This window comes from Hordeum vulgare, chromosome 5H (genome assembly GCF_904849725.1).
Source record: "Hordeum vulgare subsp. vulgare chromosome 5H, MorexV3_pseudomolecules_assembly, whole genome shotgun sequence".
In the NCBI taxonomy this organism is placed as follows: Eukaryota; Viridiplantae; Streptophyta; class Magnoliopsida; order Poales; family Poaceae; genus Hordeum; species Hordeum vulgare.
Window position 1 is genome coordinate 51,155,516 of NC_058522.1, and position 16,321 is coordinate 51,171,836.

Sequence of the window (16,321 nt, forward strand, 5' to 3'; positions counted from 1 at the left end):
TATGTGGATTTGCTTTACAAGCTCTTATTTGACTCTTTCCGATGTTATGATAAATTGCAATTGCTTCAATGACTAAAGGCTATTGGTTGTTAATTCTCAATAAGGTTCTTGACCCATACTTTACTTTGTGAAGGAATTGTCACTTTAGCATAAGAGTTTATATGACGCTATTGCTGTTCTAATTATGATCATGATGCATGCATGTCCGTATTTTGTTTTACCGACACCTCTATCTCTAAACATGTGGGCATATTTATTGATCTCGGCTTTCGCTTGAGGCCAAGCGAGGTCTAAGCTTGGGGGAGTTGATATGTCCATTTTGCATCATGCTTTTATGTTGATATTTATCGCTTTATGGGCTGTTATTACACTTTATGGTACAATAATTATGCCTTTTCTCTCTTATTTTATAAGGTTTACATGAAGAGGGAGAATGCCGGCAGCTGGAATTTTGGTCTAAAAAAGGAGCAAGTTTGAGATACCTATTATGCGTAACTCCAAAAGCCGTGAAAATCAACGAGGAATTATTTTGGATTTTATAGAAAATACTGGGCGGAAGAAGTACCGGAGAGGAGCCACCAGGAAGCCACAAGCCTGCTAGGCACGGCCTACCCCCCTGGTCGTGCCTGGGTGGCTTGTGGGCCCCCTATTGCCCCTTTGGCTCCCATCTTTTGCTATAAGGAGGGTTTCGTCCGAGAAAAAATCAGTAGGAGGCTTTCGGGAGGAATCGCTACCGCCACGAGGCGGAACTTGAGCAGACCAATCTAGAGCTCCGGCAGGGCCGTCCTGCCGGGGAAACTTCCCTCTCGGAGGGGGAAATCGCCGCCATCGTCATCACCAACACTCCTCTCATCGGAGGGGACTCATCACCATCAATATCTTCATCAGCACCATCTCATCTCCAAACCCTAGTTCATCTCTTGTAACCAATCTTCGTCTCGCGACTCCGATTGGTACTTGTAAGGTTGCTAGTAGTGTTAATTACTCTTTGTAGTTGATGCTAGTTGGATTACTCGGTGGAAGATCATATGTTCAGATCTCTAATGCTATTCAATACCTCTCTGGTCATGAACATAATTATGCTTTGTGAGTAGTCACTTTTGTTCCTGAGGATATGGGATAAGTCTTGCTATAAGTAGTCATGTGAATTTGGTATTCGTTCGATATTTTGATGCGTTGTATGTTGTCTTTCCTCTAGTGGTGTTATGTGAATGTCGACTACATACAACTTCACCATTATTTGGGCCTAGAGGAAGGCATTGGGAAGTAATAAGTAGATGATGGGTTGCTAGAGTGACAGAAGCTTAAACAGTAGTTTATGCGTTGCTTCGTAAGGGGCTGATTTGGATCCACTAGTTTAATGCTATGGTTAGACTTTGTCTTAATTCTTCTTTCGTAGTTGCGGATGCTTGCGAGAGGGGTTAATCATAAGTGGGATGTTTGTCCAAGTAAGGGCCGCACCCAAGCACCGGTCCACCCACATATCAAACTATCAAAGTAGCGAACGCGAATCATATGAACATGATGAAAACTAGCTTGACAGAAATTCCCATGTGTCCTCAGGAGCGCTTTACCTCATATAAGAGTTTGTCCAGGCTTGTCCCTTGCTACAAAAGGGATTGGGCCACTTTACTCCACCTTTGTTACTATTGTTACTTGCTACTTGCGACGAATCATCTTATCGCACAAGTATCTGTTATCGATAATTTCAGTGCTTGCAAAGAATACCTTGATGAAAACCACTTGTCAGTTCCTTCTGCTCCTCGTTGGGTTCGACACTCTTACTTATCAAAAGGACTACAATAGATCCCCTACACTTGTGGGTCATCAGTAAGTCGGAGCTGCTCGCCGCCCGTCGGCTGGAGGGCCAGGCGATGCATAGTAGACTCGGGCAGGAAGTTGTGTGTAGAGCCCGTGTCCACGAGAGCTAGGAGGCGCTGCCCAATAACCGTCACTGGCACCAACATCATTATCTCCGCTCGTATGTCGGCAAGGGCATGGAGGGAGATCACGAGGGCGGTGGCTGAGGCCGGGCAAGCCGCCTCGGCAGCCTCGGGGGAAGTTGTATCCTCCTCGACGTAGTCGTCCACCTCCAGGTAGAAGAGGCGCAGGCAGACGTGGCCTCACACATAGGGCTCGTCATAGTTGAAACATAACCCCTGGCGGCGACGCTCGAGTTGTTCGGCCGGGGTTAGCCGGCGGAACGATCGAGCCGCTGTCGTGGCGGGAGTTCCTGACGTCGGTTGGGCCGGTCGGCTGGGTGCAGACATGGATGGCCGAGGTGGTGGGCGAGGTGCCTAGGCCGGGAAAGCGTGCTGCATGGCCACCGCCCGTTGTTCGAATGCGTGGGCATAGTACATGGCCGTATGGAGGTCCTGCGGTCCCCGCATCTCGACGTCCACACGGATATGGTCTGGAAAGCCGCCGACAAAGAGCTCGACCCGTTGGAGGGCCGACATGCCAGGAGCGTGGGAGGACAACGCCTGGAAACGGTTGGCGAAATGCTGCATCAAGGAGAGGAACGGAAGGTGTCCGAGTTCCACCAGCCGGCTGCCGCGGACGGGTGGACCGAATTGGAGGAGGCACAGGTCGCGGAAGCATTCCCACGGCGGCATCCCACCCTCGTCCTGTTCATGGGCATAATACCACGTCTGGGTGGTGCCGCGAAGGTGGTACGAGGTGATCCAGGTGCGGTCGGACGCAAGCATACGTTGCCCCCTGAAAAATTGGTAGCACTGGTTGAGCCAATTCAAGGGGTCCCCGGATCCGTCGTAGGTGGCGAACTCTAGGTTGGAGAAACGCGGCGGGTGGTGGACGTAGCTTGAGGCCATCGGTGGCTCCGCGGTGCAGAGCATTGTTGATGACGGGACCGGGTGGGCGGGCTGCAACGTACCGTTGTGGAACAAGGGTCCGTCCACGCTGGCGTAGGGCCCACCGTCGTCGAGGAGGCCACGAGTGGCCCGGCCGGCTACACCGCGACTAGCGGTGGAAAGGAGGACTGACCCGGCCCATCTGTGTAGACCGGCTCGGTGAGCCAAGACGGCAGCGGAGATGGTGACGTAGGAAACCACACCGTCTAGATGGGCGCGCCCGAAAGTGGAGGCAGCCCGCTTGACGACGAGGTGGTCCCCTGGTGCCGTGCGGCCAAGAGGAATGGAGGCAATGCCATGGTGGGGAAGAACGCAGCAGCCGGCTGCTGTGCGTAAGGCCCAGCGAGGAGCGATCGGATGCCCGCCACGGCGTGGCCGAGCTCCAAAAGCATGGATGTCATCTCCGTGGGGGAGAGGACGAGGCCGACCGAGGGATAGGCAATCGCGATAGGCGGCCCGGTCAGGATCGACGTGGCGGCCGAGGAGGCCAACGACAGGTAGGCCGGTGCTACTGCAACAAAAGACCTTCCAACGGCGCCAGAAACAAGCGTGCTGATGGGAGACTATTCTTGTCTTGATACTCCTCAGCAATGGCACCAGGAATCCTTCTACTACGGCTACGCCTTCACGGACTTCCTTGGCAAAAATGCAAAGGATTCCCCCGTGGCCTTGGAGGCTTGCGTTGGTGTTCCCTCAGTTTTGAGAACCAAGGTATCGATCCAGTGAAGGAATATCACAAGTACCTGCACAAACACAAAGAGCTTGGTCCCAATGCTATGAAGGGGTTGTCAATCCCTTATAGATTGTTTGCCAAGTGAGAACTGAAATCAACAAAGTAACAAAGCAAAGTAAAAGCGACAGTGGAAACGATAGGTGTGAATAGACCCGGGGGCCGTAGTGTTCACTAGTGGCTTCTCTCATGAAAGCAAGTAGACGGTGGGTGAACGAATTACTGTCGAGCAATTGAAAGAACCGCGCAAAGTCGTGACATTAACTATGGCAATGATTATGTCTACACGCATCACGTCCAAAACAAGTAGACCGATACTTTCTGCATCTACTACTATTACTCCACACGTCGACCGCTATCCAGCATGCATCTAGTGTGTTAAGTCCAAAAGAACAGAGTAACCCCTTAAGCAAGATGACATGATGTAGATGGACAATCTCAGATCTACGATAAAAGCCCATCTTGTTACCCTTGATGCGTGCCTTGCTTCCCTTTCTATCACTGGGAAAGGTCACCACACGGTATGAACCCAAAACCAAGCACTTCTCCATTGCAAGAATCATGGAGAACTTTGTATGGAAGATCCAAGAGAGAAAAGAAGCCATCTAGCTACTAACTACGGACCCGTAGATCTGAAGTGAACTACTCACGAGTCATTTAAGGGGCGATGATGTTGATGAAGAAGCCCTCCAACTCCAAAGTCTCCTCCGTAAGGGCACCGGGAAGGGTCTCCGTATGAGATCTCGCGGAAACGGAAGCTTGCGGCGGCGGAAAAGTGTTTTCGTGGACGCCCTGATTTTTTCTGGATTTTTAGGGAATTATTGGCCAAAGACCTAGGGCAGGGGAGCGCCAGGTGGGCCACAAGCTTGGTTACCGCAGCCTCCCCTCCTGGTCACGACTACAGGGCTTGTGGGCTCCCTGTGGTCCCACTTGCTTGGCCCTCAAGCCTCCTGATCTTCTTCCGTTCTGGAAAAATTCATTTCGGGGATTTTATTCCGTTTGGACTCCGTTCCAAAATCAGATCTGAAAAGACTCAAAAACACAAAAAAAACAGGAACTGGCACTTGGCACTGAGTTAATAGGTTAGTCCCAAAAAAGATATAAAAGGTAAACAAAATATCCAAAGTTGACAAGATAAAAGCGTGAAACCATAAAAAATTCTAGATACGTTTGAGACGTATCAGCCGGCGGCATGGGGGTGGTGGCCGGCGGAAGGTTGGGGGTGGGTGGGGGTGTCTACATGGTCGATGCTGGTCTATCTAATACCAAATTGGCAGGAACTCGGTGCCTACAAGGTTGATCTCTCATGTGATATGGGTGTGGGGAGGGCTGGCGAGGTGGAGGAAGCGGGCGATGGCACTGGGGCGAAGTGGTTGAGAGAGAGAGAGGGTTCGACTGCTTACGGTTAGGGTACCGGCTCCTTCTAGGAGACGATCAAAATAGATCGATCTTGCTTAATTTCAAAAGGTGTCCTTTACATGAGTATATATAACTTCTCTAGGCTAGCAAATATATACTATACACTAAACCGGCAAGCTTTCCACTTTCCTGGTCTTTTGACTTTTTTCTGCCTTCTACTGTTTAAGTACGTGGGCAGATATGAATAGTAGTAGTTTTAGATTTTTCTTTACCTTCTATGGTTAAAATTACGTGTGTAGCTGTGAATAGTAATATTAAACAATATATACATGGAAACAATGGATGAGTGTGTCTCATCGACGAACAATGCCTGTTTGAATAGTGCATTCTGAAAAATCTGATTTCCCCTTATTTTTTAGCTTTCCAAGGAGAAAAAATATGCATGTCAAAAAGCTTTCTTACACAACACTAATTTCTTCATCATCCACCATCACGTCCTTATATAGAGAAGAGTTAAGATTTAGGATTTTTTATACATTATTTCTCTTCATCGGCATACCAACACCAAACCATCTCAATCGTCTCCCGATCCTTTCCGGTGATGATGTTGTCGAGGCACAAAACACTAGGTCAGAACAGTATATTCGCATGAATAGTTATTTGTTGGGAAAATTATTCTTCATTGATTACTGTCCATTTTTACATCACAACATTAGAGAATAGTTCACTAACAATTATTCAAAAAAACCAAAACAATATTTGAATAAACCTAGAAATGCTATCCAAAACAATAAACAAAATAAACCAAAACAACAACCACGAATACTCCGGAATAGGAAAACTTGTGAAACTAAACAACACCCGAATAAACTAAAAACTTTAACACACCCAAACCATAAATTGAAACAGTAACCGAATAGTAACCTAGAACAATACATTAGAATAAACTCGAACAACATACCAAAAAAATCAATAGGCCAGTCGGTTTACTTAACTTATTAAATCACTTAATATAGGTTACGTGCCTACATAGATCATGGGATAAAGATAGAATTCATGTTCTCTTCATTTTATTTCATGGCGTAATATATGTTTTTTTTGCTTATTTCGGTAAAATACAGACGGAATGATCACGGTTGGCGCTAGTATAATAAACTGGGCTAAGCCCCTAATAATAAACCCGGTCATAACAGGTTGTGTAAAAGCAAATCGTAGAGCGCATGATGACGGAGCTTGGTCGCACCAGCGCAGCCACGGAAACATACTCGACAGAGCCGCGCAATACATAAGAGCAACTCCAACATGGTGACCCAAACGGATAGCCATTTTATCCGCTTTTCATCTGTTTGGGTCGGTCCGGTGGACGCCAACGTCCGTTTTGGCGTTTGGATCAGCGCATACACCCAACGCTGGCCGGACCCATTTTTGTCGGTGCGTGGAAAAATAAAACCAGGACAAAAATAATAAACAAGCATAATTAAACATTAAAAACCGACCACGAAGGCCGGACAGAGTCCATGTGTCCCCATTACATTAATTAAACATAACAAAAAATCTAAACAAGGTGTCCTCCCCGTCGTCGTCGTCGTCAGGGCCGGTGAGGTCAACCAGTGTAGGTGCACGGCCGGCCGAGGGGAACGTCGTGTTCTAGAGCGTAGCTACCTACGCCTCCGTCGTTTGTCCCGTCAGTGCGGGCTGTGCTGGTGGTGGTGGCAGCAGAACACGGGCGCGCTCCTCCTCCTCCAACTCCCGTCGTTCCTCCTCCGCCTCCTTCGCTGCCTCCTTCTCCAGCTCCATTTGCAGATGGGCCTCGGCGCGCTCCACCGCTAGGTGTTGCGCCCTCTAGTGTTGGAGGTAGGCTTCCTCCTGCTGCTGCATCGTGCCCAACCAGATGGGCGGCGTGCTAACCCACTCGCGCACGCAGCCGGTCCATTGGTAGACATTCCGCGGCGGTTCCATCGGCTCGGTCTTCAGCGGAGATGGCACGACGCAGTCACCGGCGGCGGACAACACGATGGCCTCCGTGAGCTACGCCTCGTACTCCGCCTCCTTCTCGTCAGCCTTACGCCGCTCTTCCTCCTCGCTTTCATGGAGAATGGCTGTAAGTGCCGCCTGGTAGGTGGCCTCCGCCTCCTTGCCTTCGTTGCTAACGACAAGCGGGGGTGGTGGAGGGCCTCCCGGCTGCACGTTGGGCACCCTGCGCCGGCGCTGCTCCTCGTGCTCCAAGGCGAACTAGACCTCCTAGTTGGGAGAGTGGGCCCCGGACACCGGGTTGAGCCATTGCTTCGGCGTTAGTTGACGCCGGCTGCGACTCACCTCCTGTGCGTGCATCCGCACCGACTGCGGCACAGTCGGCACTGGGATCCTCTCCGGATCCAGATGTCGGTGGTGTTGGAGGGTGACATCAGGGTACGACAGCGGGACGTGGTGCTCCCAGTGCCGCCGCGCTTGGTGCATCGGACGCTTGGTGCATCGGGACGCTGACACGCTTGCGAGGCCGGCGGGGGTAGACGGGGGCCCTGCGCTAGTTTTGGAAGGAGTCGGCCATGGCTAGGGTTTTCCTCTGACGAGGTGGCAAGATGGGGACGGGGGGGGGGGGGGGGGTCTGGAAGCAGATGGTCGAACCCCACCGCACGCTCAGACTAAAAAGGCTGACTATGGACGCTGACGCGTGGGCCCGTGGAGGGCGGTCGTCATAAATTAAGTTGACTGTGGTAGTTGGGGCGGACACCAAGAGGGCGCGCGCGTGTTCACTTTGCGTCCGCGCTGACGCATTTCAGTCCCAAATTTGGGTCGGAAATGGGTCGGCGCGGACGTGTAGCGGACGCGTTTTGGAAAGGGGTCCGCGTGATGGGCCATCACTTTTTTCCGCACGGACCGAGAAGGACGGTGGCAGACGAAATGGGTCGCCCCGTTGGACTTGCTCTAAGGCCTCTCTCCCATCGCTCTTGTCACCCTCCTCCACGGGCGACCCAGACAAAAACTCTAGCCGCCACACCAGTTCCCCCTCCTAGATCTCCTCCCCCTCGCCACCGCTGGCAAGCACCATTGGGCAAAGCCCGCGCAACGGTGGCTAAGGCGGGGTCTTGTTTCCCCTCTCTCGCAAGGTCTAGACAACATAGGGGTGCTTGGCCAAGGGGAGGTGTGGTGTGCGGCGGGGCGCAGTGCATGCGGCGAGCAGATGAGCAGGCGCCGATGGGCGATGTACGAGCGGGCGTGACGAGAGCGTGAGGAGGCATGGCGGATGCGCACGGAGGTGTGCGGCTCGGTGCGGCGTGATGGTTTACCATATTATCCGGGGTGGCGCATGGGCAGGGTGCCCACGCATTGCTCCCAGTGTGGATCTACGATGCATGAGGAGCGGGTGGTGTCCCAAGTGTGGATCTGCTGGGTGTCGTCTGGTGGTTCTTCGCACGGCAACCCGACGGGCGGGCAGACGGTTTGTTGCCCTCTCCTATGCATGCCAGGTGTTGATCTACACGACAGGGTGACCATAGAGGCGCCAGATCTACGAGAGGAGGCACCAGATCTACCGGAGGCATGAGTTCGGCAGGCAGCATGGCCCGATCTGGGTTTCTGCTGGCTCTAGTGATGGGGTCGTTGCTGCACGGTGCGCACGACTCAGTTCTGGCGCATTGCATGTTCGTCTTGGAGGTGGTAGGTTGGATGGGCTGGTCGGGTCATGGGCTTGGGCGGGAGCGGCCGTCGTTGAAAGTCCTGCTCCAGTGGTGGCCGGAACCGTTGATGGCGGCGCCTTCCGGCACCGTTCCCTTATTGAAGGCATCAACTTTGTAGCCCAACTCCCCTCTCCCAACAACTAATACGTCTCCAACGTATCTACTTTTCCAAACACTTTTGCCCTTGTTTTGGACTCTAATTTGCATGATTTCAATGAAACTAACCCGGACCGACGCTGTTTTCAGCAGACTTGACTTGGTGTTATTTTTGTATGAAAATAAAAGTTCTCGGATTGACCTGAAAATTTACGGAGAATATTTCTGGAATTAATAAAAAACACTGGCGAAAGAATCTACCGGAGAGGGGCCACCACCAGGCCACAAGCGTGTAGGGCTCCCCCCTAGGGCCCGCCCCTGCCTTGTGGGGCCCCTACAGCTCCACCGATCTCGTTTCCACTCCTATATTTTCCTATCCGGGGAGAAAAATAGGAGAGAAGAGGTCATCACGTTTAACGATACGGAGCCGCCACCACCTCCTGTTCTTACTCGGGAGGGCAGATCTGGAGTCTGATTTGGGCTCCGAAGAGGGGAAATCAACGCCGTCGTCATCACCAACCACCTTCATCACTAATTTCATGATGCTCTCCATCATTCGTGAGTAATTCGTCATAGGCTTGTTGGACGGTGATGGGTTGGATGAGATCTATCATGTAATCGAATAGTTTTGTTAGGTTTTGACCCCTAGTATCCATTATGTTCTGAGATTGATGTTGCTATGACTTTGCTATGCTTAATGCTTGTCACTAGAGCTCGAGTGCCATGATTTCAGATCTGAACCTATTATGTTTTCATGAATATGTATGTGTTCTTGATCCTAGCTTGCAAGTTATAGACACCTATTACGAGTTATGATCCGCATCCCCCAGGGTGACAATAACTGGGATTCTTTCCGGTGATTATCCTAGTTTGAGGAGTTCATGTATTTACTAAGTGCTAATGGTTTGGTTTGGTTCTCTATTAAAAGGAGGCCTCAATATCCCTTACTTTCCATTAGGAGCCCACTGCCACGGGAGGGTAGGACAAAAGATGTCATGCAAGTTCTTTTCCATAAGCACATATGACTATATATGGAATACATGCCTACATTACATTGATGAATTGGAGCTAGTTCTGTATCACCCCAATATAATTATCCATCACTAATCCATTGCCTACGAGCTTTCCACATATTGATCTTTGCTAAGTTACTTTTCCGTTGCTATTGTTACGATCACTACAAAACTGCTACTCTTACGTTTGCCACCGTTACCGTTACTTTCATAATACTTTGTTGCAGATATTAAGTTTTTCAAGTGTGGTTGAATTGACAACTCAGTTGCTAATACTCGAGAATATTCTTTGGCTCCCCTTGTGTCGAATCAATAAATTTGGGTTGAATACTCTACTCTCGAAAACTGTTGTGATCCCCTATACTTGTGGGTTATCAAGACCTTTTTTCTGGCGCCGTTGCCGGGGAGCATAGCTTTATTCTATCAGTACTTTGGAATTTATATCTGTTGATCACTATGAAGAATCTGAAAGACGCTAAAACCAAGACATACCCCTCAACTACGAGGGTAGGTAAGGAACAACCATCTAGCTTTACACTTGATTCACCATTTGTTACGAGTAAATTTGCGACACCACCACCTGCTACTGAATCTGATATATCACAAGTAATTGATGATGCCTCTTCTGCTATGCGTGATGCTTATGATGATACTTTGCTTGATACTATTGTGCCACTTGGTGAATTTCTTGATGAAAAAATTGCTAGAGTTAATGCTGAATCTGATAATATTTCTAAATCTGATGAAATTATTGAAAGTGAACATCATGATGCACCTACTAGACCTAGCTCTCTTAGATATGAATTGCCTAATATACATGAGAGTTATGTTATGGAAGGAGAAGTAGCTAGGTATTTTCTTGCTTGTAAGGATAGAGATGATCTTAAGAAATTGCTATGCAAGTGGAAGGAAAAATCTTTGAATGCTAGAATGCAATATGATCCGAAGTTTGCTTCTTCACCTATCTGTGTAACTAATAAGGATTATGAATTCTTGGTCGATCCTGAGTTAATTACTTTGGTAGAATCTGATCCTTTTTATGTTTATGTTTATGAATCTGAAACTGTTGTGGCACACCTTACTAAATTGAATGATATAGCCACCCTATTTACTCATGAGGAAAAAATCTGTTAGTACTTTATTCTCAAGCTATTTCCTTTCTCATTAAAGGGTGATGCTAAGATATGGTTTAATTCTCTTGCTCCTCGTTGTGCGCGTAGTCCCGAGGATATGATTTACTACTTCTATGAGAAATATTTTCCTGTCCATAAGAAACAAGCTGCCTTGCAGGAAATATTTAACTTTGTGCAAATTGAAGTAGAGAGTCTCCCACGAGCTTGGGGGAGGCTTCTCCAGTTACTTAATGCCTTGCCTGGTCACCCTCTCAAGAAAAATGAAATACTTGATATCTTTTATAATGACCTAATCGATGCTTGTAGGGACCACCTAGATAGTTGTGCTGGTTGTGTTTTTAGGGAATGAACTGTTGAACAAGCTGAACTACTATTGAATAATATATTGAGCAATGATAATGATTGGACTCTTCCCGAACCACCTCCAAAACCAACTCCGAAGAAAAGAGGTATTCTATTCCTCAGTCCCGAAGATATGCAAGAGGCAAAGAAATCTATGAAAGAAAAAGGTATTGAAGCTGAAGATGTTAAGAATCTACCACCTATTGAGGAAATACATGGTCTTGATAACCCGACATAGGTAGTAGAGGTAAATTCTCTTCGTAGATTTGATGAAGATGATATTCCTTATAATAAGTCTTCTAGCCAATGCTTGGATGAATTTGATAACTTTGTTATTAAACAGGAAAATTTCAATGCTTACATTAGTAGACAATTGAAACAGAATGCTTACATGCTTGATCACTTGGGTGATTATATGAGTAGAACTGTTAATGACCTTAGGCTTATTAGTAAACATGCTTCCTTGGTAACTACTCAAGTAGAACAAGTACTTAAGGCACAAAATGATTTGCTCAACGAGATGATTAGTAAGAACATTGATCATTCTGTGAGAGTTGTGACTAGAGGTGGTAGAATGACTTAGGAACCTTTGTATCCTGAGGGCCATCCTAAGAGAATTGAGCCAGATTCTCAGAGAGTTAATATTGACGTACCTGGTCCTTCTAATAAAAAGAAAAAGAATGATGATAGGACTTTGCATGTTGCTAGTGAACCTGGTATAGAGTCACATGAAAACCCAAATGATATCTCTATTTCTGATGCTGAGACACAATCTGGTAATGAACATGAACCTAGTGATAATATTAATGATGATGTCCATGTCAATGCTCAACCTAGTAATGACAATGATGTGGAGATTGAACCTGCTGTTGATCTTGGTAAAAGAGATTTTGTTGCTAGGAAGCATGGTAGAGAAAGAGAACCATGGGTTCAGAAACCCATGCCCTTTCCTCCTAAACCATCCAAGAAAGAGGATGATGAGGATTTTGAGCTCTTTGCTGAAATGCCGAGGCCTGTTTTCTTACTTATGCGCTTAACCGATGTTCTAAAAATGTCTCCCTATGCTAAGTACATGAAAGATATTGTTACTAATAAAAGAAAGATACTGGAAGCTGAGATCTCCAGCATGCTTTACTATTGGAGACTTTGAATTTCCTCTCCCTACTATCAAGAATAAATATGATATACTTATTGTTGGGGACATGCATATCCCCATTGAGGTAACCTAGTGTTATTCGAAAGTTCTCCGGTTCCATGTCATTCGGAAAAAGTTTGTAAATGAGACTTGATCAACCTTATTGATGTATTCTTTTTGACGGGCATGAGATGGATGAATTTAGAAAGCACAACCTTCTGTACCCAACTTTTATTTTCTGTTCCTATTTTCATTTTAATAAAAAGGTTATTATTTCTTGGTTTTCAGTTTTAATCGTATAATAGAAAAATGCCCTGAAAAATAAAAGTTCTCAGAACTCCGTGAAAATTTAGTATGATTTTTTCTGAATTATTTAAGAATTTCTCGTAACTAAGAACACATCAGTGGGCTGCACCAGTGGGCCACAAGCCTGCAGGGCGCGGCCAGCCCTTGGGCACGCCCCTGGCTTGTGGGTCCCATGTGGGGCCCCTTCACTTATTTCAGTACCCATCCACTCCTTCTTCCTCGAGAAAAAAATGCACCATCGCTCAAACCCGTGTTTTAGCTCATCTTGGTGCCATTTTCAATCTCCTTGCTCAAAGGCCCATTTGCAAAACTATTTTAGGGGATTGATCATCGGTATGTAACTCCTCCAATGGTCCAATTAGTTTTTGTTCTAGTGCTTTATATATTGAAAAATCTTGTTGTTGTGGTGACCTTGTTCTTGATCTTGCATGTCAAATTTGTAGGTTCCCAAGTAGTTTTGATGCATGATATAGCTTCTAGGCACTTGTGGGAGTAGTTGCTATAAGTTTTGATTGAGTTTGTTCGTTTTTATGTGGAATCACTAAAAATTTCAGATTTATTTTTTAGAAAAAGAAAATGTTAAGGAAAATATACCAAGGTGATTCCTCGAGCAAGAAGACCCCGAGACTCGCGATACGCGAGCCCGACTTTGAGCACCCGAGGGAAGCTCAAGTACGACCTTGTGAATGGTCGCCGGAATCATTCATGGTCGAGGCTGGATTCAATGAAGAATTTTATGCATACGTACGAAATGCTGGCCTTGAAGATTTTGTTTTAGACCAATGCAAGCAATATCATCAACTCACTAATTCCTTCTTGCGGAGGTTTGAATTTTCATCCAGGCGCAATACGCATTCCGTTCTATTTAATCTTTATGATGAATCTTATACTATGGACCTAGAAGATTTTAACCATGCATGCAAAATTCCACAATGGGGTAGCCATAGTTATCCTGACTAAGCCAAATATAATGATTTTCTTGCTAGCATCACCATGGGAGAAACTAGAAATATTACACAGGTACCCTGGGGAGTATTTTTTGACCAATTACTGTAGGGAATCACCCCACAACCTTTTCTTTTATTCCAACATAAAGAGAGTTTATGTGCATGAGAGGATTAGAATATACAACGGGGGTGGAGGTGGGTGCAGATATACAAACCTCAGGGAGGTAGGAAGGAGATCCACTTAAGGAGATCTTCCTTAAATCTAGCCTTAATCCTATAGGCTAAAAGAGAGATATCATGAGTGAAGTTATACTTCCATTTATTGAATCTCGGACGCTCATTGTTGAAAATCCTTGCATTTCTGACTGTCCAAATATTCCAGCAGGCAGTGAACACTACTTCAGAGAAGAAAGGATGCTGCAAATCTTTCCTGGTTGCAAATGAAGTGTCCTAGATGGAAGTACCCTACCAGGTTATTTGAAGATAGTTCCAAACCCTGGTGCTGAATAGGCAGTTGAAGAAGAGATGATCCCTATCCTCTTTGACCCTTGCATGGAATAGGACACGTAGGTTTGAATCAGAAACTTTCCAGTGGCATCTCTCAAGCATATCCTTGGTGTTCAGCCTGTCCATAATGAGCATCCAGGCAAACATTTTGATCTTCATGGTGCAGCAACTCTTCCAAATCCAACTTAGGGGAGGGTTGGGTATAATGGGCTAATGGACATGAAGGTAGTATTTCTTAGCAGAGTAAACCTTACTGTCACTACTCCAAAGCCATACATCTTTGCTTAACTGTTCTCTATTAAGGTTTTGGAGCAAGCACGTGACCGTTTCTAACTCCTGGAAGGCCCTGTCAGAAAGTGGCAAGTGAAACATGTTGGTCATGCTATTTGTCTCAAATGCTTGGAAAACCTCCTCAGCAGTGCAGAATGTATCAAGAGCAAAAGAGAACAGTCGTTGGAACCGATGAGCTAGGGGCAGGGTTGAGTCGCCTAGTGCCCAGGAATCAGACCAAAAGAGGAAAGTATCTCCTCTGTTTGGTTGTACATAGGTGACAACCCTAAAATTGTCCATTCTCTTGCAGATATCCTTCCACCAGAATGATCCACAAAAGGGAGGTACCCTGTGGAACTGTGTTGTGGTAGTAAGTGTTCCATATTAAATCAACCCGGGGTACGTCTGCTTTATTAAAGAACTGATCCACATGCTTAAGAAGCAGAGCCTCATTCTGGACAGACATATTCATAATCCCCAAACCACCTTTCATTTTTGGTCTGCACACCATGTCCCAGGCCGCAAGAGAAGGGGCATGGTCTTGGCCATTTTTTCGCCAGAGACATTGTCTTTGTATCCTTTCCAACCGCTTAATGATCTGTGGTGGTATGTCCAGACTACATGGGAAAAAAATGGGAACAGAGGACAAAGCAGAGTTGAGATATTGCAAACGACCACCCTGAGCCAGGAAGGAGGAGCTAGAAGAGAGTCTCCTTTCCATATTATCCACCAACGGCATTAGATCAATAATCCTTGGTTTGGTTGTCCCAACACGCACACCAAGATAGGTGAAAGGCAGTGATCCTACCTTACACGCAACAGAGGCATCTAGCCTTTGAAGTTCTCCTTGATCAATATTGATAGGCAACACAGCAGGCTTGTGATAATTCACTTGAAGACCAGTGGACTAGGAGAAAAGCATAAGCATCTTTTTGAACTCCAGTAGCTGAGACTCCACAACAGGCAAAATGATAAGAGTGTCATTTGCATATTGGACAATTGGAAAGTCTTTATCATGGCAAGGTATTGACAGCTGAATGAGCCCATTTTCTAACAACTGATTTACCAAGGTTTGAAGAAAGTCAGCAACAATGGAAAAAATGAGAGGGGACATGGGATCTCCCTGCCCGACACCCTTCTTGGACATGAATTTTCTACCAGGAACTCCACTAAGAAGAAAAGAGGAAGAGCCAGAAGAGAGTAGTTGTTGTACCCATAATATTCACCTCTCATTAAAACCCTTGTGCCTAAGAATCTGAAGTATAAATTCATGTTCTACAGAGTCAAAAGCCTTTTCAAAATCAAGTTTGAGGACGACAATGGTTTTTTTGAGTGGTGACACTGGTGGAGGTATTCCAATGTCCATCCAACACAGTCTTGGATGGTTCTGGACTTGGATGAAACCATACTGGTTCTTATGGATGCATTTCATGATCTGTAACTGCAGTCTATTGGCAACCATTTTGGAAAGGAATTTAAGTCCCACTCCAGTGAGAGAGATGGGCCTAAAATCACCTACTTGTTCAGGAGAACTCATTTTGGGCACCAAGGTAATGTATGAGGATTTCATATTTTCCAGTTTTGCAATCCCTGCATGGAAATCATTTGCAAGCTGATAAAAGTCAGGACAGATGATATGCCAACATTTTTTGATGAAAAGTCCATTGAAACCATTTGGACCTGGAGCTTTATCGATGGCCATTTCTTTGACAGTCTTATCCATCTCCTCTTTGGTAAAAGGAAAAGTAAGAACATCTAGCCCTTCTACCCTATGTATGAGAGACTGAAGGTTGAAAGCTAGGTTAATTCTTTGAGAGGAGCCCATCCTGTCCTTGAAGGATGACCAAAAACAGCCAGCAATTTGCTCATGATCAGATATAACAGATCCATCCTCCAATTTAAGTGATGAAATGGAGTTTCTTCTATATCTTTCAGT